The sequence below is a fragment of the Monodelphis domestica genome, chromosome 3 (genome assembly GCF_027887165.1).
Source record: "Monodelphis domestica isolate mMonDom1 chromosome 3, mMonDom1.pri, whole genome shotgun sequence".
Lineage (NCBI taxonomy): Eukaryota > Metazoa > Chordata > Mammalia > Didelphimorphia > Didelphidae > Monodelphis > Monodelphis domestica.
The window spans coordinates 13,237,223-13,263,813 of record NC_077229.1 but is presented as its reverse complement, the minus strand read 5'-3'; the positions used below and the strand labels follow the sequence as shown (position 1 = coordinate 13,263,813).

At 37.4% G+C, this 26,591-nt stretch overlaps 1 pseudogene; it reads right to left on the bottom strand.

The window, feature by feature from the left end:
- Nucleotides 1-275: 275 nt before the first annotated feature.
- Nucleotides 276-25,533, bottom strand: VN2R561P (vomeronasal 2 receptor 561 pseudogene; annotated as a pseudogene).
- Nucleotides 25,534-26,591: the final 1,058 nt, after the last annotated feature.

The window sequence follows — 26,591 nt, the reverse complement described above, 5'->3', positions numbered from 1 at the left end:
GATTGATCCCACTGCATTGGTAGCATCATCATCAAAATTAGTATCAACATGGTCAAAATAGCAGTTGTCATCAAAATTGGGGGATACAGTTCATGTGTGAGGGGAGCTTGGAAAATATCCAGGGTGAATGTCATGATATACTAATTGTGGTCCAAACATCACCCAGACAGATAAATATGACTATGTTAGATTAATGTGGATTATTCTTCAAGTCTAACATTTTAGGAACAGGAAGTATAAGGCTATATTCCCGAAAATATCTTGCCTCTGGAATCTTATTTATTTTTGATCTGTTCTTGAGTATTTCTGTCTGGCTTCAGGAGGATCACATAACACTTGGGAATAAAGATGCAGCCTAGTAGCCCAGCACTGGAGGTCAAGATGGAGAAGATCTCCACAGCCACCATGGCCTTCCCTTTGGTGCTCTGATACGTGGGCAGAAAAGTGATCCAGACACTACAAAACACCAGCATGCTGAAAGTGATGAACTTGGCTTCATTGAAGGTATCAGGCAGGTTCCTGGCCAGAAAAGCTACAGTAAAGCTCCCTAGAGCCAGAAGGGCTATGTAGCCCAAGACACAGTAAAAGGCAAAGGCAGAACCCTCATTACATTTAAGGATGATGTGGCCATATTGAGAGTATGTGTCTGCCTCTGGAAAAGGGGGGTAAGTTCCCAACCAAATGCCACAGAAAATTACTTGCAACCCTGAGCAGATGAGGACAACATAGACAGACATTCTAGGATGCATGAACATGCGTATCCTGCTCCCTGGCCTGATACCCTTGAAGGCCAGAACCACTATGATGGTTTTGGCTAAAATGGAGGAAACAGCCACTGTGAAGACAACTCCAAAAACTGTTTGTTGTAGGAGGCAGGTGGCAGTGGTGGGACGACCTATGAAGAGCAGGGGGCAGAGGAAACAGAAGATGAGGGAGATGAGGAGAGTATAGCTGAGAGTCCTGTTATTGGCTTTGACTATGGCAGTATCTTGGAACTTCACAAAGATCCCCAGAACAAGAGCTGTCAGTAAAGAGAAGGAGACAGCCATGAAGGCCAAAGACATCCCCAAAGGTTCTTTCACATTCAGGAAGGTGCCAACCTTGGGGAGGCAGTGATCTTTGTGCTTATTTGGATATTCATCCTCTGGGCACTTTGTACATTGTTCTGCATCTGCAAGAGACAAAGAAGAATTCTAATTTTAAATTCAAAGAACTATTCCTATACCCAGTCATAGGAAATAATCATGCTAATTGTGACACTTTCTGACTCCAGAGGTCACAAGATCCCCATCTCTCTTTGCTTAGATTCAAAGCCTTCATTAAATAGCATGGTACCTAAGGCTAGATCCGATCTTTTCATGTCCTTTTATCATTGGCTGGTCTTAGATCACATTGATTCTCTGTATTCCTTTTATTTAACTGATGCCATCAGTTATTTTTAATTTATTCTATTAGTCCAATAAACTTGGAAACTGGAGGCTGTTAGTATCAAATGTAAAGATAAGATCTGTGTGTTTTGTTGTATTGTTTATCAATAACTAGCGAAAGATTGCTGCATTAATCTTTCTTCATTCATCCCAGCTCTTGGTTACCCCCCCCTCCATGATAAATTTGTGTGAGTTTCATACATATTTTGGAGATGCTTTTACATGTTGTTTCCTCCACGAGAATGGAAGCTCTCTGAATTCAGGAATTATTTCCTTTTTGACATTGTATCCTCATCATTGATCAACAGTCTGTCACATATGACTTTCAAGTGACTGATTGATGATTTATTGCATATATGCCATATTTCTTATGGGCAAACTCTCTTTTGCTTTGTGACAGGTTATCCTGTTAATGCTCAGGAAACTGATACCTTTCCATTATATATTCAGTTCCAAAATATCTTAATAGCATGCTTAATCAGAGAGCTTCAACCTAAATTCTCACTGGGTCATAGATTGTATTGTTTTTCATTTGTTTTTGGAAAAGTTAATTTACCTTGTTTTAAACTACTCATCCAGATTTATGAAATCTTCTTTAAATTTACTTCACAAATGGCATTCCTAAAACCCTCCTTGGCAGTCTAGAGCCATTCTTGCTTTCAGTAGGTAATCTCTTCCCCATACACCTCCTTTCTTCCTCCTGGCCTCTCCCTTTCTTTTTTTATGGTTTTCTGTAACTTGAATCTTTCAGGTCCCAAACAGGTCCCAAAATCTGGGAGATATTTTTTGTGTAAAATTGGAGCAACCATTCAATGTGATGAATTGGGGAAAATCTTTCTACATCTACCCAAAGACTCTTTAAAACATTATCCATTGCTGTTCATGGGGCAAGTGGATGATGAACAAGTTCAGAATGAAGGTACAATATTCGAAATACCAAGTGATATACCAAAAGGACTTTGGGCTACACATTCTACAGATATAGGGATTCTAAAGTCAACAATGCCACTAAAAGTAGAAGTTAAAGAAGGGACACCACCAAAAATACCACAATACAAACTAAATAAAGAATCAATAGAGGGAATCAACCCAATTATCCAAAGCTTGTTGGATCAGAAAATTTTAATCTGAATAATTTCAGAATATACTACACCCATAATACCCATAAAGAAAATGAAATGTGACTCTGAAGGAAAAGTTCAATGGAAACTGGCCCAAGATTTAAGAGCAGTAAATAACTTTGTAAAAAAGTCCCATGCAGTCATTTCAAGCCCATCTAAAATAATTTCAGAAATTCCAAGTAAATGTAGATATTATACTGTCATTGATTTGTGTACTGCTTATTTTAGCATTCCAATTGCAAAGGAAAACCAAAAAATCTTTGCTTTCACTTGGAATGGGACTCAGATGACATGGGGAATATTACCAATGGGATTCTGTTATAGCCCAACAGCATTTTGCCAAATCTTGCAACAAGATTTACAGAACATCCAATTCAAAGAAAGCAAAATCGTGCACTATGTGGATAACATTCTTCTTGCATCCCCATCTGCTAAAGTTTGTTATCAGGACAGTAAAAACTCCTCCTGGAGCTATATAAGTAAGGCCACAACGTTTCCAAATCAAAGCTACTATGGGTCAAGCCTAAAGTGGAATACCTAGGATTTATCTTGGAAAAGGGAACGAGAAAGATTTCCAAGAAAAGAGTAGAGGACATACAGAAGCTCACCATTCCAAAAACTAAGAAACAACTGAGAGCCTTTTTAGGAGTGACAGGTTTCTGTAGACAATGAATCCCAGGCTATAGCCAAATAACAAAATGCCTTACAGACATAACCAAAAACACACTCACAGAACCTTTGAAACTAACAAAAGAGCATCTCCAAGCCTTGGCACAGCTCAAAGAAGCAATAATAACAACTCCAGCCTAAGGTATTCCAGACTACAACAAAGAATTCCATCTCTTTGTACATGAAGCAAGAGACATAGCTTCTGGTGTGTTAGTCCAAACTTTGGGACCCAATTTTAGGCCACTGGCATATTATAGTACACAGCTATATATAATTGAGAAAGGAATGATTCCCTGTTTGAGAGCAATCACAGCCACAGCAACCATGATTCAAAAGTAATCTCATTTGGTATTAGGATCAAAACTTAATATCTACTCTTCACACCAACTATAATCCATATTGAAGAAATGTCATTTACAAGCTTGCACACAGCAAAGACTTTCTCAATATGAAATTGTGTTACTAAGAAACGAAAATATAACTGTAAAATGTTGCCAACTATTGAATTCAGCATCCTTGATTCCAGATCTGCCATTTGAAGGGGAACCCATACATAATTGCCAGGAAACAATATCATTAGTAGAAAAACCAAGAAATGATTTAAAACACACTCCCCTGGAACAGCCCGACACTGAAATGTATACTGATGGTTCGAGCATGATAGTTAATGGAGAAAGGGACAACAGAGATATTATGGTATGCGTCCTTACCAAAGTACGTGAGTGCTCAAGGGGCAGAGCTAGTTGCTTTATTAAATGCTTTGCAAATCGGGAAAGATAAACGAGTCAATATTTACACAGATTCCCAGTATGCATTCTCAGTAATTCATGCCACAGCAGAAATTTGGAGGATTTTTGACAAGTGCAGGCAAAGAGATTACATATGCCAAAGTAATAATGCAACTTCTTGAGGCTGTTCAACTGCCCAAGTGGACAATAATCCACTGTAGATCACACACAGGGCCCAATGATCATGTGTCCTTAGGAAACCATAGAGCTGAAAATACAGCAAAATTTGGAGCTAGAGAAGGACCTGTATACATATTGAATTTCTCAATAGTTGAACAGGACAATCTAACTAATGCCTACAATGAACAGGGAATTCAATCATGGATAAAGAACTTGGGGACAAAACAAATAAGAGGTATATGGTTTTTGCAACTAGGCAAGCCCATCCTGCCTAGAACGTTATTTTAACACTTGTGCAAGCAATACATGCACAAAGACACTATGGAACCCAAGCCATGATCGATTCAGTGAGACGATTTTGGACTGCACCAGGAGTATCCTCATATGCCATAAGAGTTTGTCAAAAATGTAAAATTTGTATGCAGTTCAATCAGGGAGTTTATAAGACCAAAGGGTTAAGAGGTCGTCCCTTAGCATATACTCCATTTGAATGCATACAGATGGATTTTATCAATATGCCAAAAGACAAAAAGTTTAAGTATTGCTTTGTCATCATATACAGACTGACTAGATGGCCAGAAGTTTTTCCTGCCAAAAAGAACAACGTGGCATTTGTGGTCAAAATCCTATTTAAAGAAATCACACCTAGATTTGGGATTCCCACAAAATTAACTTAGACCATGGAAGTCACTTTACTCAATCAGTATTAAATGAAATTTATAAAATCTTTAGGAATATAAGCAACATACTGTAACTGTGAAAATGTGGATTGCCAAGACTATGAATTGCCAAAATAGTAAAGGTTTCGGCCAAACTGTAAAGATAATTTTTAGTGTCTTGATTTAAAATCTAAAATTAAGTGGTCGCTCCAGTATGCTTGAAATTCTTAATATACACTTTATCTCCTGGGTTCAGGTCATGAAGAGAAACATCTAGTCATCCGGCTTGTACTGCAGCTCTGGATTCATGAAGTTCACACAGTTTGTGCTATAATTCCTGTATAGAGGAAGCAATAGTAGTTTCTTCCCCTAATAGTGATGTATATGCAAGGAAAAAAGGTTTAGCCTGTATAGGAAGATGTCCAAAAAGCATCTCTAATGGTGAGATGTGTAGGTCTCCTCTTGGCCTGCTTCTAAGATAAAATGGGGCCAGAGGGAGAATTTCAGGTCATTTTAAATATGTCTCAGTGCATAATTTTCCAATCATAGTTTTAAGTTCTTTGTTCATTCTTTCCTACTATTTGGAGGGGAGACAAAACTGAAAAAGGTTAGTTAATATCAACAAAAACAATAGAATCTAAGGGGCACCACCTTCTGCCCCACATGGAGGGGCAGTAGCACCCTTACTATTTTTTGGATGATCTCCATTTTTTATATGTTGTTGTTGGGCATTATCATTTTATTCATTTGGAGCACTGACATTATTTTCCCAATTTCTATTTCTATAATTTTGGTTTCTAAATTTTTATTTCTATCATCATTTATTATAATTTCTAAATTTCTAAAATTCTGGTTTCTATGATCATTATCGTCATTTTTATAGATATTATTTCTAAAGCTATGGGTTCTATTGCCATTATTATAGTTATTTCTGTAATCATTGCTTCTGTAGTTGTTATTAAACTGTGTATTCCTTCTGATAATCTTGAGAAAAGTTCTATATTCTACCATTTTGTGGCCCTTCTTTCCAAGAAGTGGCAGGGTACTGATTTATCTGTGGATTCCTACAAAGGGGCTATGGTCTCTCCCTGATTTTTCCATTGTATCTTTAACATTTCAATTTCTTTCTTTAAGTTTTCCACTATTGTATTGTGTTCCTCAGGTCTGTTTACACGACCCTTATAAACATAGGTTGCTACTCTCCTCAATTTTTCAAGGTCCATAGAGTCCCAATTAGGACAGCTAGTTTTAAAGTAATCTTTTGCCACTGAACAACAATTCTCAACAAATTGCCCAAGTATTTGCCTAATGTCCCTTTCTCTGGATAAATCAAGGTCCATATATGTATTTCCTACATCAATAAGTCTGTCCATAAACTGGGAGGGGGTCTCATCAATTTCTTGTCAGGTTCTTTCAAATTTTGACCATTTTTCAGGTCTATCAGAGCAAGCTCTCATGACTGTCAATAATGCTTCTCTGGACTGGTTCAGTTTTGTGTGATCTAGTTCAACATTGGGGTTCCAATGTGGATCTTCAGTTGGCCAATAATGGCCTCTCCTACCTCATTTCTGATTAGTCAGAGAGATGACATTGTTTTTCTCTCTCATTGTCAGAAATTTATCTAATAAATTTTCAACATCCATCCAAGTGGAGTCAAAAGTTCCGAATATGTTTTCTAATCTTTTTATAATTAATATTGGTTCTTCCTCAAATGATGGAAGATCTTCCTTAAATTTATTTATATCTTCAGGTTTAAAAGATGTGTGGTGCCTTACAGATACCAAGTTTCCATTTTTATTAAAAGTGGGTACTTCCTGTTAGGGTTGGATGAATGAGTAGGGTGTGAACTTAAGGTGGAGGCATTAGGATGGTCAATATTGGTGGGTTGTGAACTTAGAGTGGAGGTGTGGGATAGGAAGCATGGGCAGGGTGTGAAACTGGGGCTGAGCAGGTTGGGCAGGGGGCATGGGCAGGGGGAGGAGTGGGTTGGTTAGGAACATCAAACCAGGAGACATAGTATACTTAAAAAATTTCCATAGAAAATTGGCTACAAACATAAAATGGACTGGACCACATGAAGTATTGCTTACTACCCCAACATCTATAAAAGTTGCAGGGAAAGACTCGTGGTTCCACTGTTCCCATGTAAAACCCAAAAAATTCAACATCACTGTAACAGATATAGAAGATAATTAGACAAAAGATAGTGCTGAGAAATGAAAACAAAAACTGATTAACATAAAAAATTATACCACAAAGAAATAATAGTGACACATAATGTTCAAGACAACAAGATCCCAGTAGTCAAGCATGTCACAGTGAGAAGACAACTTTCCAGCCCAGAGGAAAAGTATCCCAGAGGAAAAGATTTTAAACAAGTCCAGAGGAAAATATTTTAAACTAGCCCAGAGGAAAAGCATCAAGAAAAGCTGCTAGAGAGAAGAAAGAGGAAAAGCTAAAATGAACAGCTAAGACTTTGAACTTTGTAAATTTGTTTATATAAGAAGAGGACAGATGGAAAATGAGATTTTTATGTAAGACTAAGTGTGTTGAAATAATAAAACAAAATTAATTTCACATTTTAGGGAAATAGCATGCATCACTACATAACTTGGAAGAAAGAAGAGATCCATCAGTCAACATGAGAAGTGGAAATCTGAATAAACTTGATAAGTATTAATTCAACACAACACTATTAGATACAAAACACAAAAACACAAACTGACATCTTGGGAGACCTTGTTTAAATAAACAAGTGACTGAAATTGTATTTATGCAAAATGTAAATATGCATATAGTTAGTTCCATAAGGTCTTAGGCAAATAGGAAGATCAATAGATATTTCTATTTGACTGACATCAGGAACAGTGTATATTATTGTATTATATGTAAATTATCTCTATAAATAATGTATATTTTATAATTAGGTTAGTAACATAGTGATAGAGTTTGTAAATATTTAGCATAGCATGTATATATGTTGTACATAAGATTAGGTTATAGATTAGACTAGAGACTTAGATAATAGTTATATTAAGTAGGGAATAGATTAGGAGTAAGTTAAGTTAAACATAGCATAGACAATTAGTTATAGGAATAGACTTCAGCTGCATTTGCAGATAGTAAACTTTTAATTGTTTAATTATAAAGCTGATGCTAAAATTGTGTTTAATGGAAATATATATAGATAAAATTGTTTGCAAATAATAATAGATATAAATATGAAAACTGTTTTTTATAGTTTAACTTAGCAAGAGTAAGTAGTATTAGCACTAAGATTCAAATTTCTTGTAATGGTTTTGTTTAAACGTTTATTGTACTGGATTTATTGTAAAACCCTAAAAACATCCTTACCCAAACTTTCCTGCATAGAATTCCTTAGAGTAGATTTAGTAAATTGGTAAATATAATAAAAATAAGTAACTTTGGGAAAGTCACAACAAAAAAAGGGATAATTGCGGAAAGGAAACTAGAACAAGTTCTGGACTTTCTGCCACTGTGTTGGATCAAGCAACAGTGTGAATATTAGAGAGAGAGGAAATTGACAAAACTGACAGGTTGTGGGGGAAGAGGAAACTGGGAGTGGCAGTAGGTCTTATGACTAGCACTTCCTGCTGGTGTGGGAAGTAGGAGGGGCTTTTGTTCTGAGTCTCTGGATAGAGGGGCCACTATTTCTTCAGTCCAAAGAGACAGGCCCCACCAGATCTGAAGGTCAGAACTTTTCTTGTTGCTTACTGTCTACTGCTAAAATTTTGAAATTAAGAAAACTAGTACAGATATAGCATAGACAGGAATAAGAGAAACCCTCCACCAGCCTGTGAGGCCTGGCCTCCAAAGCTCTAGTTCCAAAGCTGAGAAAGACTCCAACCTTATTTAGGGACATCACTCTTCATTTTTCTTTGATACCTTTCCAATCCAAACTGGTTATTAAAATTTATCTTATTTGGATATCGCAGTCAGATAAGTGGACTATCTTTTCAGTGGGCATAGAAGGAGTTGAACCTCAGTTCAGTCATTCAACGACAAATGATTCTTATCAGACCCCTGCTGGGCAACCAAAGTCTGGGGAACGGGTTGTCCCTCAGAAAGGTCTGTGTTTATCTGCTCTGGGGCATCTCCAGGATCAATCCATAGAGAAGACATCCCTACAGGCTATCATAAGTGGCTCATTTCTTGGACATCCCATTTTGGTCAAAAATAGCTTCTCGGCAGGGGAAATCTCTCTTCTTTGCCTCACCGGCAGCCATGTTCCATCTCTCCCTTCAACTTCTCCATTCTCCACTATAAACCTTCTGTATCCCCTGTTCTTCATATCCACCCATCTTTCTCTATAAATATTACAAATCTTAATCGAAATGCTTCTGTTACATTAGAGGTAAAAATCCCAACAGACTTGTCTGATGGTGAAGTCAGAAATCCCTACAGAAATCCTGTAATTTTACTATAAAGTCTACATAAATAACATTTATGTATAAAATAAATTAATAGGCTATAGCACTTGGAGTCAGGAATGCCCAAGTTCAAATATTGTTTCAGATACTTACTAGCTATGTGACTATGGGCAAATCACTTCACCTCTTTCTTAGTTTCCATACTAGTGAAATAGGGATAATAATACCTCATGAAATTGTGGTGAAGATTAAGTGAAATGGCATAGATCAAGCACAAAGTCAAAGCACATTATATAAATGCTAATTAAAATAATAACAATAATTATCATCATTGTCATCACCACTAAATCAATAAATATACCTGATTGTAGGGAGAAGAAGGATGTGTTCCCACAGCAAAGCATTAGAACAGATTATAGCAGGGCATAGTCTTTGTCTACATTCTAGGAACTTGTCATAGTATCAGTTATTTCTCTACCTTCCTATTCTCTTCTATCTTGGCTTGAAAACAATCTAAGGCAAGGCTCAAATGTATTACCAACAGGCTAATCATAAGCATCTAATTGCTGGGGGCCATCAGTCCACAACCTCTTGACAGAGTCACATGTGGTAGCTGGGGAGACCACAGAGTGGTCCTTGGCGAGATGTGACTGCCCACTCTATCCCCCTGGCATGTCTTCTTTTATCAATGCCCCTTACCTATGAATTGACATGATTATTATTCCCCCTATTCTCAAAAGAAATAATACAAGAGCAAAACACATGTACCCTAATTCTTCAAAACATCACCAAAAGATCAGACCCTCAAACCCAATCCCAAAAGACTATTATGTCTTTTACTTAGGCACATAATTCCCAGTGAAACTGCAGGTACAGGCCAAGCCCAAAACTTTCTCATGAAGCCAGCACACAAATCAATCATAGAGGCCCATAAATAGGCACAGGTACAGTACAGGTACACTAAGCTTCAATATGCCTCAATGATTCAATTACACAAATCAGTAACTCAAACTCCCTAGTAAGCCACCTGTGATGAAATCATTTATCTTGTGTGCAACCTTTATTCTGTCTGTAATCACAATACAAAAATATAGAATGTTAATCAAGTGATTTGTTAAAAGTTAATGTATCACTTTTCTAATTATCTCTCTTTGATTTTGTATACCTGCAAGCCAAGAATATGGATATAAAATAAATCCCAAGCCTGGGAATGTCAGAGCAGCTCGGAGATGCAAAGCAGTCCCATGGCCATAATGATTAAGCTTTCTTCCATTTGTTATTTATTTTATGTTATTTATTTTGACTGATCATTTGCCACCTGTTGGGAACCCTGGAGTCGCAAGTGGGGCTGGACCCTGACTGCAGCATCTAATCTTTTCCCAGATGTCATGATATATTGACTCCCTAGGTATTGTGATCGAAGTGTATATTTACTCATCCTAACTTTGCCCCATTCCTTGATCTCCTGAGTTTATTCATTTTCTGATGTCACTCCATAGTCAATGTGATGTAGTTCATGGCTGATTGCAAAAAAGGACCTGGCTTCGATTCTTCCCTCTGAAATATATTTTCTTGTAATCCCACAAAAGTCACCCAACTCCTCAATTTTCTAGAACAGTATTAGACCATAAGGTTTACTCATGTGCTGACCTGCAATGTAAGAGGCAATTCCTAATTGGTGAGTTCCCTTTAGTAGTGATGTCACAGGTCCATCTAGTCCCAGCCTCTATCCCTATCATTACCTTTTTATGTTGTCTAAAATGACCTATAAAGTTAAAGACCTGTTGCTTTTAGCATTCTCTAGTGTGTCTGACTTTTCTGCATCATTCTGTGGATCAAACATGAGATATGAGTTCAATATTGGACTGTTAGTCAGGAGCAATGGATATCAGTCTTTGAATGGCCCATTGGTAACCTCACAGAATCACTTAATTTCTCTGGATTTTGTGTTTGAAATAAAATCTGTGGAAAAAATGATCTCTAAAGACCCTGTTTGGCTTCAACACTTGTTCAGTCATGAGCAGATGTTCCTCTGAAACCAGATCCATAAGTTAGAGCAATGTATTGAGAGTGAAGTCAAAATCTTTTGATGGACTATAGACTTATTCCATAAATATTTGTAAAGTTCTAGAGCAGGATGCAAATGATATAATGTGCTCCACCAAGAATTCCACCTGAAGGACTTGACCAACTCAGGGGAATACCTCTCTAATTCAGTAGAGGGACTAGTTCTCCCAGTCAAATAAATAAATATCTGTAGAGAGCATAAATGGCTTGCTTTGGGTTGTCTGCCCATCAATAATCAGTATTGGAATTACGATATATACTTTGTCTTCAAGTCAGTTGGAAAGCAGGACCAATGTGTTTCCATTGTTGAGTACCTCCTACCAAACTCTCCTTTTCTCCAGAAATATCTGGGTACTCTTTTCTCTGTAGGTAGAAGTTGATAAGTTCTAAAACCTAATTATATGAATTATTAGAATTGTAGTCCTAGAGAGAAAGTGTTGTTTTTTCCTTGTCTTGGGATAGAGATTTTTAATTTTTGGAAATTGGAAATGTTTGGAAATTTTGGAAAATAGCACAGTTCAAGCCACATACAAAGTTCAGTAAAATTCAGTTTGGAAGTGGATTATTCCTGGCAATTGAAAAGACTTGGAGTGGAGAAGAAGGGGGAGAGAAATAGTGAGAAAGAGAAGGGAGATAGGAGGAAGATGAAGAAAGAGTGGGAGGGAAATAGGGGCAAAGCAAATGGAAGCAGAGAGATAGAGGTAAAGAGAGAGACAGAGACGGATAAAATGTTAGAGACAGAAACAGAAGGGGAGGCAGAGATAGAGAGAGGGTAAAAGGAGAGGGAAGAAAGAACATCTTGATGAGTATAACTGTAATCAAGAAAAGCTTCCAGATTATGTCCCTTATTTTGGTGTCAGAAGGATTGCAGGGTAGACTTAATTGCTCTCTTCCCTTTTCCTTATTTTTGTAGCTATCAGGCTTCTGGTGCCTTAGCCTCCTTAACCTAACATTCAAAAGCCATAAAATTTCATCTCTTCCAGCACAAATCTGCTCTTCAAGGCATTCTCTTAGTCTCACACCCCAGTCCCAGGTGTTCTAATGATGGAGAGTAGCACAGCATCAAGAGAATATCCCATTCTTCCTGGAGAGGCATGTGTAGTGGTGATGGTCACTGCTCTGTATTTGAACATGAAATCAACTTGTTTTAATGGCCTTTGCAGGCTGATCTTAGACTTGACATCTCACCTTAAATCACTCAACTTAATGCTGTATATACTGAGACACTCATACTGGCTCATTTTAATCAGCACCTTTGATTTCCTGCCAAACTGGAACTCTGCTTTCTGGGATGACCTCTCCCAGGCTTCCACTTCAGCACAGAATACATGTCTATGTCTATGTCTATGTCTATGTCTATGTCTATGTCTATGTCTATGTCTATGTCTATGTCCATGTCCATGTCCATGTCTATGTCCATGTCTATATCTAAGTCGATGTCTATGTCTAACTATATCTATATCTATGTTAATTTATATAAACATATACACAGAGACATGTACATGCAAACACACACACACATATATATGTATATACATATATACATACACATAAACTCTAGACACTAACCAGTATATCCTGGACATGAATAAGGGTTATTTTTAGTTCCTCAAAGAAATAAGTACCAAATAATTTTATCCCTATAGATAACTCTTATCATTATGTCATGAGATCAAAGGACCTTCCCACAATAACTATTTTAGGATATTTCTCAGATTTTCTTGGGTCTCATACACTCTTTTCCTCTGACAGTGATGTTCCTGGGGGGGGGTTTAGGTGACTGTACAAGAATAGCATATCAGTTATTTTCTATATCAGGGATCACGAGAAGGGAATCTCCTACAGAAACATACCCTTCTGACGGGAAATCTCCCCTTCTGGGCATGGAGAGCAGTCAAAGCAACAGGTAGGCTGCCCTTCCAAAGGGCTCTTCCTAAATCCAGGACCACAGCTGTCACTACATACTGCACAGGGAATCTAAGGGAATAACAGGAGAGTGAAATATGCATCTTTACCTGCAAGCTGCTGTGGTTTGGGGCAGAAAAAGGAATCTTAATCAGGTAATTCTGCTTGATAGTACCCCATAAAGAAGTAAGTTGTAGTATAGATAGAATATTAGACTTTTTAGAAGTTTAGAAGTTTTAAAAGTTTTTAGAAGTTTCAGGACATTCTGAAACATTAGCTTTCTGGCCCTGGATAAATCAATTTACCTTTGTATGTTTCAGCTTATTAAACATTCTATTGAGATTAATCACAATATCTCAAAGGATTATTAGGAGAATAAAAACATATAAAACCACTTGAAATACATTAGATACATGAAAAATGCCTCTTCCCTTGACCCTTCCTTTTATATATCTTTTTTATGCAAAATATTTTCTATATTAGTCTTTTTGTGTAAAAGATATCAAATAAAAAAACAAAACAACAGAAGGGACTATAGAATCCAGGAAGGGGTATGTCTAGTTTAGGTCGTATCACATTAGACTATACAGCAGGGAAAGAACAGGTTCTAGTCTCCTACAAAGACCCCTAACATACTTTGAATCACAGATCCAGGGTGCAATGAGAAAGGGAAAGTGTGCACTTGGATGACTTTCTGGGATAAGGACTGGTCTTAGGCTCTCTTTGTTGTTCTATGAGAGGAGCACCTTTGGTAAAAATGTTAACATTGTGGCTCAAATCCTGAGTGAAGAGCAGATGCTCAGCACCTGTTCCTATCCCAGTCTCAGGTCAACCATGTAGTAAGCAGGGCAGGATTCCCTAATCCAACAGAAGACGCGATTCTGTCCTTTCAAATCAGCAAAGCTTCCCAAATGGTTGACAGCATCTGAATCATTCTACTGTTGCTTAAATCCAAATTCAGGTTAAAAAGTAGGAGAGTTCAGAGCAATGTTGGGAGGATGGAAGAGAATGAGCAAACTGCCTTTATCAAGAATCAGAGCATTTTGAAAACAATGAAATCTTTTTATCCTCACCTGAATTATCCTGACATCTTGTAGTAAAACCAAAGTCAATACTCCCCAGAAAACAGCAAGATGACTATTCTAAACCTTCCCTTCAGAAGTGTCTAGAGATGATGTGAATGTGGGGCAAGTTTAAAGTTAATAAGTGGACCAGAAGAATGATCAAACAAATAAAAGAATACTAGAATAAAGTCATTAGAATAATGAGGATGTTAAAGAAACAACCCAGAATAAAACCACAAAATACCTACAAGAAAAGCCTCAAAGAAAAATACAGATTTGCTATAAGCTCACATAGAATTCTTGAAAGAGAGAAAGCAAGGATTTTGTGAAGAGCTAAAATGCTTTCCTGAATGAAATTCAGGTAGAAGAGGAAAAATTGGAAAAGAAATGACAGATTTCAAGAAATGAATTGCAAAGTGATTAAACAGGTTGAAGAAGAGGTACACAATTTTGCCCATGACACAGATTCTGAAAATAAGCTTTAACTTAACAGAAGCCATTGACTTTATGAGACAATAAGAAATATTAAATTAAAGTAAAAAAACAAAAATAAAAGGGAAAGTATTTTTTTGGTAAAAATAAATGGCATGTAAAACACATTAAGGAGATAAAAAATTAAAGTTCGGACTCCTGAAATACCATGACCAAAGAGAGAATTCAAGCACAATTATTCCTGAAATATTTTTCTTTTTCTTTTCATTTTCCAGTCAATTACTTGAATCTTAAAAAAAACCCTTATCTTTTGTCCTGGAATCAGTACTGTGTATTGCTTCCAAGGTAGAAGAGCAGTAAAGGTTAGGCATTGGATGGCTACCAGATGGATGGCTACCAGAGTACCAGGGATGCAATGGATAGAGAAGAATACTTGGGGTTAGGAAAATCTACCTTCAAATTGGACTTTGGATACTTACTAACTATGTTACCTAGTGGAAGTCACTTAACCAATATTTCCCTCAGTTTCTTATATGTAAAATGTGGACACACTGGAGGAGGAAAAGGCAGATTGCTCCATTACCCTTGCCAAGAAAACCCATGGACAAAGTCCATAAGGTCACATAAAGTTGGGCATCACTTAATGATAACAAGAAGAAAAAATTCCACCAAGTGTGCCCATTGCCTGTGTCATCTTAAAAAAAAATCACATACCTTCCCTGAGCATAAGTTTCCTCATGTATAAAGAGGACGGCAACAGACTTAGATGGTCTGTGAGATCACTTCATTATTATCTTGGTCTATCATTTTAATGTAATCATTGGTTTTCTACTATTTGTAAATACAAGCAATAAGGAGTAATCAAATAGGGCCATAAATGTTCTTCTGATCAGAAGTATCAATCTAACATTTAAAATGTTTCTGACCTTTGAGTCCCACCAGTCCCACACTATGGCATCTTCGCAGATTGTGAAATCTTGACCAAATTGAGCTTTTGGGACAAACTGTCCCACTTTCACCAGAGCGTCAGTCTCATTCGGAAAGAACACATAGTTCATAATGGCATATTGAGCCTCAGATCTTCTTCTCTCATCCACAAACACCTGGTCACCAGCATTGTTGGTAAATTGGGTTTTCTTTAGGAAAGAGTGAAGCTGAAAGGGAAAAGGAATCCCAATTACTGGGTAGTACCTGAGCAATGGGCTCCCATTGAAGTACAATCTATGAGTTATTTGAGATATACTGGGTTTGTTTTGTGGCCTTTTCGAGTTCTTACATCTCCAAGATGCCTAATTTAATTTTCAGCCTTGATGTCTCAGTATTTCTCCACCCCTTTTGTGACATCTCTGAAATTTGCTCTCCCATCTCATTCCCACCGACTAGATTCCTTGGCTTTCTTTATCTTCTGCCTAAAATCTCATCTTGTAGAGGAAACTTTTTCAACCCTCTCATAATTCTAGTGCTCTCTCTATTAATTCTTTCCTGTTTTTTTCAATTCACTTTGTATATTATTTATTTGTATTTATTTTCTTTTAGTCTCTCCCATTAGATTGTGACCTTCTTTAGGGTAGAGACTGTTTTTTGCCTTTTTTCATTCCACAGAATGTAAGCATGGTGTAAGTGCTTAATAACTGCTTAATTCATGGATAATTTTTATGAACAAGAGATGTTTATCCTAGGAAAGGAAAGTATTAGGGAAGCCACCATGATGGTCTTTCTAGATCTGAATGGAGGTCATATGAAATGATACTTTTTTTATGTTCACCCAGCCCAGAAGACTGAACTAGCTAAGCAATGGCTAAAAGGGAAAGAGAAGCTACTATTGAACATCATGGCATATGCCTATAGTTTCTGCTGTTAGGAAGGCTGAGGGTGGTGGATCATTAAGTCCAGGACTTCTGATCTGCAGAACTCTTAAAGGTGATTGGGTGGTCTGAGCTAATTCTGTGAAAAAGTGGTGAATTTATGACAGCAGAAGATCACCAGTGTATTTCGTGGCAAGTAGCCAAGGTCAGAGAAACGGAATAGGTACATGTTTCTATGGTGATCAGAATTGGGATCAAGCCTGTGAGTGATCATTACATGCTCACCCCTTGTTATATAGGGGGATAGTTTCAAGAATAAAATGAATAATAAAAACAGAATTCAGTTTTGGTTTTTATTAGGGTCAAGCACTACTTTCTACCACCACCCTCACAGAGACTAAGGATTCTGTTACTGAATTTTAAAAGGGAATGGAATCATGAGTCAGTTTAATTGCCATAAGGAAAAAGTAAGCTTAAAAGTGATAGTCACAGAAAGGACCAATGCAACTTCTTTCCTGAAAGACTGGATCCGTTAATTCTCATGAAAATTCTCAAGAGAATTTTGAGACAACTGAGTTTACCTCAGGCTGTAATGACATCCTGAGGAGAATTTTTGAGACTGGTATCTGGAGAGTGGACTGGTGGAACTGTTTCCATAATGGTGATGAAATCAGTAGCTTCCATTAATGGCTAGAGGAGATTTTAACCTGAATCTTTTCATCAGAGATATGTGTTTAAAATATTTCTCTTCATAATTTTTGTTATGCTCTTAGTATAATGTGTTGATGTATAGTTAATAAGATCCAGGTTTGTCTAAGCTTGGACCTGATGAAAGAGATGATTAAAAACCTATAGGAAAAGAAGTATCCCCCGTTCATTTGTAAACTGGGTTGGAGGTGCAGTGTTAATTGGTTGATTGATGAGAACATGTGTATCACTAAAAGTTTTTAAGTATGAATCCTAACATACTCACAATTATTTTAGAGCTCAGAATGAGAATTAATGAGAAAATTATTCACTAGCAAGAAGTCAAGTCCTGACAACTGGCTATTATTTTGTTGTTAGCCAGTGAAGGGCATTTTATATCCAAAGCGGTCCTACATAGGCTAATGAGAAATACTGCTTCATAAATTAAAGCTGCCACAAAATGTAATAAGGTATATTGGGATATGATATGTTATGATATTCCCTGATTATAAGGACACTGACAAAGTTGTTGTGAAAGCAGTTCCAGTCCAGGCTACATGAATGACTACTTGATGGAACCAGAGGTCATTTCCAGCTCCAGGTCTCTGTGAAAGAAACAACAATTCTCCAAATGACAACTCACAAGTGCTGGGAATTAACAATACAATCTGTGAGGAAAATGTAATCAGAGAATTAGGGATTTGGAAGGGAGTTCATTATCCATTCTGTCCAATCATTACCAAAATATATTTCTAGTACATCATAGTTAAAAAGTGGCCACACATTTGATATTACCTGCCATGAATAGGATTCTAAATGTTCTTCATTTACCATTGATCTTTTCTCTGAATTTCTTACATATATTTCATGGAGGGCCCAAGCCACAGCATAGACAGTATTGTAGATGGTGTAGCTGAAAGCAGACATGGCCATATCAAAAGAGCACAATGGCAAAGTCTCCAAGGAAGCATTTGGTGAACATAATTCTTGTTCTAGGTATTCTGGTTGATCTGGGCACCTAAAAGCAGAGAGCCAGAATCCCCTCAGTAAAGCATCATCAGGGTATTTCAAAGGAGTTACTGTCTTAAGAAAAGTCTTGAATCCAGGAATTTCTCTTGTCAAGTATGAAAATGTGAGAGCCCCATGGAAAGCAAAACCTTGACTATAGAGGGGCCTCATAGTAATGTCCCAGTGAGACGTGGCAATCCACACCTTCTCTATTTGGAATATAGGAAATTGTGAATGTCTCAAAATCATTAATGAATCCGTGTCACCATAGACAAAAATCACTTTGACTGGTGATGTCATGATCCTGGGCATGAAGGTATTTTGTGATTCCATTTGGGTTCTTTCACTGACAGGAATTTTTTCTGTGAAGGATGCACAAACACCTTTCTTTGCCATTTCCCCCCTGATTTCCCAGAGGAATTTTTCCCCTCTCATATCATCTGAGATAACCAGTCCTATCCACTTCCATTCAAAATATACCATTAAGCGGACAACACCTTGGTGGAGAGAAGTGTCTTTGGGGGCCATCTGATAGAGGGAAGGAAACTGGATCTTGTCACTAAGAATTGCATCAAATGGGCCATAGCTGATCTGGAAGAGAAACAAACAGGAATCAGCTTGTTTCATTGTGATGTTGAGAGAACTGAATCAAAATGTGAATTAGTCAATGGGTCATTTTTGCTGACTGAAAAGATGATGTCAATTCCAGTCTATGGTTTAGTATCAGTCGCATTTTAATGTCTGAAAATCTCTGTGTTTATTCCTCTCTCTGAATCCTCAAGGCAGAAGGTGTGTGAATGTGTTTATTATGTTTGAATGATGAAAAAATTAATGAATAAGAGAAAGGAATGCACTAGGAATAAAGAGAAGGTAGAGAAAGAATGAAATAAATTATTTCACATAAAATAGGTGCACACAGAAGGGCTTTTATATGACAGCATAAAATTTTGAGGGAATGCAACAGTACCTCATTCATATGCTCATATGATTTGGATGAAGGAAGTATGTATATAGAAAATTGGGTATAGAAATATTTGGGGGAAGTAAGAGGGCAATAGAATAAGAGAAAGGGAAGTAATAAAAAACCAGGACTCATATAGAAAGTCAGTGAAACTAGAAAAAGTTTACAGGAAATTTCTCTGATAAAGGTCTTCTTTCTCCAAAGGATGCTTGCAGTTTTTGTTTTCTTCACTGGTTTTCAAGTGTATGACCAGAGCACTCTGAAATTCCAATGCTGGTGAAACCACAAGAGTCCCTGAGCTACTTCGTCAAGGCCTCTAAATCATGAACCTGTGTTTGTAGAGATATTAGGGATAAATAATATTTAAAGAAGTCATAAAACTTTAAAATTAGGAGTGAGGGTATAAATGGAGACCTTCACTCACTCCTCTTGCGAGGAGTAATTCCATACTAAAAACTGGTCTCCATTTCATTTAAATGAAGGATTCATATTTTCCTTAAATTTTGTTCCATGAAGATATCCCTACTTCTGTTCTGGATTCCAGACTAACAAAGCAGTCAGTTATATGCCTGAGAAACAATGACAATGCTCAGTATGCGGCCAGGCTGAAAAGTCCATTAGCCCATCTGCAAGGCCAGTGTTCCTAGAAGACCCTTTCTAGTCTTTAAAAGGTGAGCTGCCTTCTGAAAAGAGTTTCCTCATACAGCTGGTATAGCTGTGTCTTTTGTACTCATTAATTAAGTTAATTACCTATTTGTGAGCAATGTCATGAATTTACTCCTGCATCTGCCTTTTCAAAAAGGTTCTTAATTGTTCTCTTAGTACAGCGTTATTGATAAGCTTACCATGTGCTCCTACTCCATTTCTTTTTTTTTTGTACATATAACTATTCTCAGTGAATTAAGGTTGAACATTATTGGACTAAAAGATCTCCAAAGATAAAACACCAAGAGTGATGTGTAATAGACTGACCAGTCTTTCAACTGGGATTCCAGGCATGTATACTTTAATCACTATACTTGCACCAGTGAATTGTGTAATGGTGAGTAGATATTTTAATCTTTCCAATCTTTAGTGACTTTATCTTTGTAATGGGCAAGTATATCCAGGCTACCTATCAGATACTTTCACGAACTGGAATCTAAATGACTCCAATTCTTTTCTTTGTCTATAATTTGGGTGATGCTCCAGGAGAAGTTTATCTTCCCTGATGATTGAGGCAGCTTAAAGGTGCAGAGACAAGAGGCTTTAAGTGGTGTTAAGGAGACCTGAAATCAAATTCTGACACAACTTCTTAGCTTTATGTTCCCACACGTGTAACTTATTTTTTCTCAGTCTCAGTATACTCTTCTGTAAAATTGGGTTTATAATAGTACCTGAGATGGTTGTTGTGAGGAACAATATTAGTATTTGTATAAAGCACATTAAAAACCTTAACGTACTTCATAGATGCAAGATATTGTTGTTGCTGTTATATTGTTAATAATATAATATTAATTTTTTTGTTGATAAAGTCATAGAGAAAGTGAGGTTGAATTTCATTCACCTGTGTAAACCTGTAAAGGTCAAGAAGTGTCCCCATCTGGACAGAGAGAGCTGAGGTGACCCCTCCAATAACAGCCACAGACCTTTCCTGTTTCCTGCAGTTGTAGTTAGGAATGGGCTGGTCTTGGCCAGACAGCCATCTCAGGGAGCTCTCCAAGGTTTTCTCATCACTGTGGTAGGTGTTGTAGAGGTGGAATCCCAGGGAAATGTTGGGCAACAGATGGGGATCTCTGTTAATCTCCTCTACAGCAAACAGTAGAGCCAGAGCCTGCTGGTAATTTTTGTGGAGCCACCTGTAGGGATGAGTGCCACAGAATATTAGCAATTACTACAAAAAAATCTACTTTTCAGGAGCAAGAATTCCCCAAGCGTGTGAGTCAAAACTATGGGCTCAACAAGTTATTCTGTTCATTTTATTTATATTAAGAAGAGCCCTGTCCATGTGCCTTGTTCCTATATTCTTCCTTCCTTTTTATTACAGAGACAGTGAGGATTATTGGCCTTAAGTTTTTATGCTACTCTGTTTGGCTGAGTCAGTCCCTCATTCCAGCAATAGATATAGAGCATCCAGATCCACCTAGATCCTATAGAACATCTGGATGTTCCTTGACCCAGGAGAACGATTGATTAAAGGGTGAGAAAGTAAACACACCAATAAAAGTAATATGAGGAGGTACAGGTGAATGGCATTGGTATCTAAGAAAGCAGAGTAGAGATTAGGTGCCATTCCCATGAAGAAAAAAGGGAAGATTTTACAAAGGACATCATGACCCATGAAACATGAGGATGACTTTTCCATATGGGTCTTTTGGGAAAGGATCATTCCAAGGGAAGAAAATGAATGATACCAACCAGTTCACATAGGTGTGCGCCTAGGAGGAACTGCACATTTGGACTCCCAATTTCTTAATTTGTTCCTTTCTTATATATCTGATGAAAGATGAGGCTCAGGATTATATTTCCCTACTTTCTCACTTTTTTCCCTTCCTGTACTGGTACTGAGAAGAATAGAAAACCAAATTCATTTAAAATATTGTTGTTTAGTACAAGGTATTCAACTAAGAATTGTAAAAATAATAATAGTGAACTACATAAATATAAATGGATAAACTAGCCAATACAGGTTCAACACTGTTCAGATACTTTTGATAGATGTAATCAAAAGTATCTTCAGTGATGAAGTGAAGCTCAAATGTGAACTTCCATTCAGGGCCAGGTGCAAGGACAGTAATGAGACTCTTATTTTAAAAATATTATTGAAATATATAAGGATAACAAGGATTTCTAATTCTAAGGGATTCTAAATCCACCCAAATAAACTCCCTTGTTCCTCAAGAAACCACTTCTCCAGTGTTTTACAGGATACGCTAATTCTCTCTGATCCGACTAACCCAAATTTATGCTATCTAAATAAAAACTACCTTTATTATCCTTATAATTTTTAACTTCACCATCAAATTATAAAATAACAAAGGCTATCTGGTTGAGTCTCAACAAGAATCGTTAGGACTTTGAGCCTTAACAGACTCAGAGTCCAAACCAAAGACCAGGTTTTTCTTTGGTCTTCTCAGAGTTAAATCATTCTAAAAACTGCAATAGATAGTTAGTAGTGTTTCCCAAGTTGGGAAAGGAAAACACTGAGCTCCTTCAGGTCTTTCCCTCAGACAGAGAGAGAGGCAAAGATGTTACCTTCTCCAGCCCTGAGAGAGATTCTCTGAGAGTGTGTCTCTGCCAACTGCCAGAGACCAACTCCTAATTGCCAGAGAGAGCAACTGACACAGAAAAACCATTATAACTGTCAACAATTGAACTTAACACACACTCTCAGCTCTGCTTCAAACTCCAATTCTTTCTCAAGCCAGACTCTTTACATTGTATCCTTAAACTAATAAAATAATACTTTTTTCTAATATCATCTTTATAGAATCCAATCATGAAGAAGAGACATCACAGGTCTTCATGGCAATGTTTTAAAATATATCCAGTGTAGTAAGATTTCTACAGTAGCTACCACCTTTCAAATAATCACATACTATTTTATTGGAGATAGAAGGTGAGGATTACAGTGTCACGACTTGTGGGTAATTCACTCCAAATGATAACATCTACAATATTTTCAGTTCTTGCTTGAGAAGTCTAGTTTTCTGAGATTTAACGAACTTGTGTCCATTCTTTTTTACTTAGTTCATTTTCCATTCAATTTGAATCATCCAGTACAGAAGGAAAGCCTTAACTTTCTCCAAGGAATGCTATTCTCATGACAAAATTTAAAAATTACATAGAGTTTAGAGGGCATTTGACAGAAGAGGATTTTTGCATAAATTCTCACCACGGAATGGTAAAACCTTCTTTTCCTTCTAAATCATACCAACGAGTCTCCCTAAATCGATAATAATAATGATATAAAAGAATAAGAAAAATCATATTAACGCATTAAACAAATAAGCAATGATGAAAATGATTTAATGATTTTTTCCCCTTTATACAAAAAATCCATCTAGATCCAGGAGAATATCTGGAATGTTTTCTTATTAATGAGTGGAAAGAAAGACTAACCTGCTTTTCCTCAGCTATCACAAAGGGAAATTGTCCAGTGATTGGTGTATTTTAGTCTTAATCTCAGTTCCATAGTGCCAAATAACAGAGGCTTATATGCATGTTTACATTGCTATACACAGGAAGGACCTGCTATATAAACTACATTTTCTATTGTGACAAGGAAATCACTTTAAAAGACTGATATATATTGATTTAAGGTCGCCAAGGAATTCAGCTATGTAATTCCTAAATGAAAACTCAAGTCAGCCGTCAGTCTTTTATAGAGTTTAATTACAAACAGGAGGAAGAAAGGAATTAGAGATAGAGATAGAGAGAGAGAGAGAAAGGGGAGAGAAGGGAATAGGGCTTAAATACCCCCTCTGTTTAGGCTGGGCCAAAAGGTCCAAGCCCTTAGATAGCTGGGGCAAAGAAAGGAGATCAGTCCCTATTACTCACGTGACCAAAATGGAGAAACAGTTTCAGAGGCCCCCACCTCCAGCTTCCTTCAGAGCAAGCTTCTCAGAGAACCTCTCCAACCACTCAGAGCCAAAACTCTCCAACCCCCCCCTCAGTCCTCAGACCCCTCTATCTTTAAGGAAACCATCCAAGTTCCCTCCCCTCAGTTCTCACATCTACCAATCACTGTCCATTATTTTCCCTGTGCCAATGGTGGCTCTAGCTTAACCCAGGACTGCCCAGAGGTCTGTGGCTTTGCACATGTCTGTTGGAGGTCATATTCTCAAATAATTAAATCTTTATCTTTTGCTACAGCCCTTCCTAAATCCTGTTACCCTGAGTAGGGTAGAGATTGGAATAATTAAATTTTGATCTATGCTGCAGCCCTTCCTAAATCCTGTTAGGACTGAGTAGGGTGGAGATTGCAATTTCCAAGACTTGGTTCTGTCATTCCAAGTATCTCCATTGTATCAATTCTAAAATCAATCATGACTCAAAGAAATTCCTGTTCTATGCTTAAGCATAGGTCAAAGTCCTTTCCATTGTTCAGCAAAAGGTTTCTGTCCTAAAGTAATCTTAAGAAGGGAGGAGGAGGAACCTCTCATGCCAATGGGGTTCACATTCCAATAGCCAAGACCCACTATCAATAGGAAAATTTTCAAGTATGAAATTTCCCAATGGTGAAATTTCCAACATTTATAAGTCTAAGAAATTTTAAGGTTTACATTATGAAGGGAACTGATACAGGATGAAGCACAAAACTAAAGCCTGGTCATCAGCACAAATGTCAGTACAGCTTGTCTATGTCTCATAAAAGAAATATAGGTTCACTTCTTTTGGAATGCTACAATTTAGAAAAACTTAACTAGATAAACAGGAATTCTTCATGTATGACCTGTTGACATCACTGAGAAAGAGTGGGCATTCCAGAAAGATAGCTGTAAATCTTATTCAATATGTTCTTCACAGGTATCCTGGGTATTCCTCTGACTTTCAAATAACCCCAAATCTACTGATCTCTCATTTTTATTCTGTCACAGGGTGCTTTAGTCAGCTCTGTTGGGATATCCTATCCTGGACTTCTCTGCCTATATGGAACATATAAATAGTCCTAAGAAATATCAAAGAAAATTATAAATTCACATACTCCCAAGAGGGATAATATCTAATGGTATATTTTCCTATGGTAGGAGACCTGGGACAAATATAGCATCTTCACAGAAATAAGAATTCCCAGGACTCCGTAAAATGTTATGTTCACTGTCTATCATATAGGGCAAAGTAGAAAGGATATATGAGAGCTTTTATTCTTGTAGATGGGGCAGATCTCCTTGCCCAATTTTAGTACACTCTATATCACCAAGTATGCCCAAGGATATAAAAGACACAGAGGGCTCAAGAACTTCAGAGTATTAATATAATTCCAGGAGTTTTGGAGTCCACTTCTATTTTTAAGTATTACTATTAGATCCAGAATGGGGAGTGAATACAATAAAAGACTGAACCTGCATGGGACTGACCTTTTCGGGCATGGTATTTGTAGCCAAGTGAAGGATGTAAAAGGATTAAGAGACAAGAAGAGAGGGGAAACATCTATTTACTCATATTGTATGAGCCTGCTTTCTACTTCATCTATAAAGTTCTCTTTATAATCATCACAGGAAAAAGGATGTCACACAGATAGAGAGGCACTTACTGATAAGGCTTACAAGCTTTGTTAGGAGGACTTGCAAACAGGTCTGCTCCTGTTACATTGTTCACTTCAACTGAGAACAAGGATAAAAAGATGCCAATTACCAGGTCCCCATCTTGGGAAACTAAGGGATTGATCTGGTGGAAGCAGGGGAGGTTTCCCATCCTGTGCTCAGATCCTGGAAGCTGCATCAGCATAGAGAGGAGAAAAGAAGAAAGCAGTTGAGAAATACTTTTCTGAATAGGGAGCAACATCTCCCTGAAGATTAGCCAAGTTCCAAGGCTGAGAACACACTCAGACCAGTGCAAAATTAACTGCCTTAATCATGGACTGGTGAGGAACTGTCCAGCATCAGAACTGTCCTGTCCTTTTTTATTAGGTGATCATGCTCTGGTCTGTCTGCCACTCCTGAGGAAACACAATGGGACATTAGTCAGGCCCATAACTAAGTCAAGGGCAATGGTGCAAGGCAAAATGAATGTTTTATAGTTTCCTCAGCTTTTAGGTTTTGTTCTGTCTCCTGGCACCCTTGTTGTTAGATTCTGTTAGGGACCTCTCCCACTTCAGTCTCCACAGGGAAGTCATGATCCATGAAGAACTCTGGGGAGAAAACTGCCTGAGGCACCTCCAGGTGAGTCTCTGCATCCAAGGGAAAAAACAAATATAAAGTGTTTTGGACTCTTCTTTCCCTTGTTCTCAGTGGAGGCTACAATACAGAAGTGCCTTCCTAGGAAAGCAATTTCTGTGTTTTGGGTAGACAAAATAGTCCTTTGAATAAACTTTTAAAAAATTCCCTGGTAGGTGAGTAGCTTAAAAAACACACCTTAAGTGATGACAATTTCCCTGATAACTTCTAATTTTGATGGCCTTGATGTCAACTCCCTGCCTCACTTCTCTAGACTAGGCTATGAGGCACTCTCTTCTGAAGCTGTATTATAGTATGTGCAATGCTCACAAATACCTATCCTACTTCTCCTTTCACTGCCTTGTCAAGATCATTGCATCACAGTCTCAGAGAAAAAAGGGGCCTTGGAAGTTGCTTAGTCAAATAGATTTGTGACAGAATTCCCCTTCCCACTGACTAGCAATACCGACACAGCAGCATTACATTTCCTGCCTAGTAAGGTTATAATGACAGATGAAAGAAGTAACGAATTTAGAGTTGCCAGAACCTCTAGAGCGAATCTGATTCAATACCTTTTTTATAGGTGAGGAAACTGATGCCCAGGAAAATAAATGACTTGTGTGCATTTAC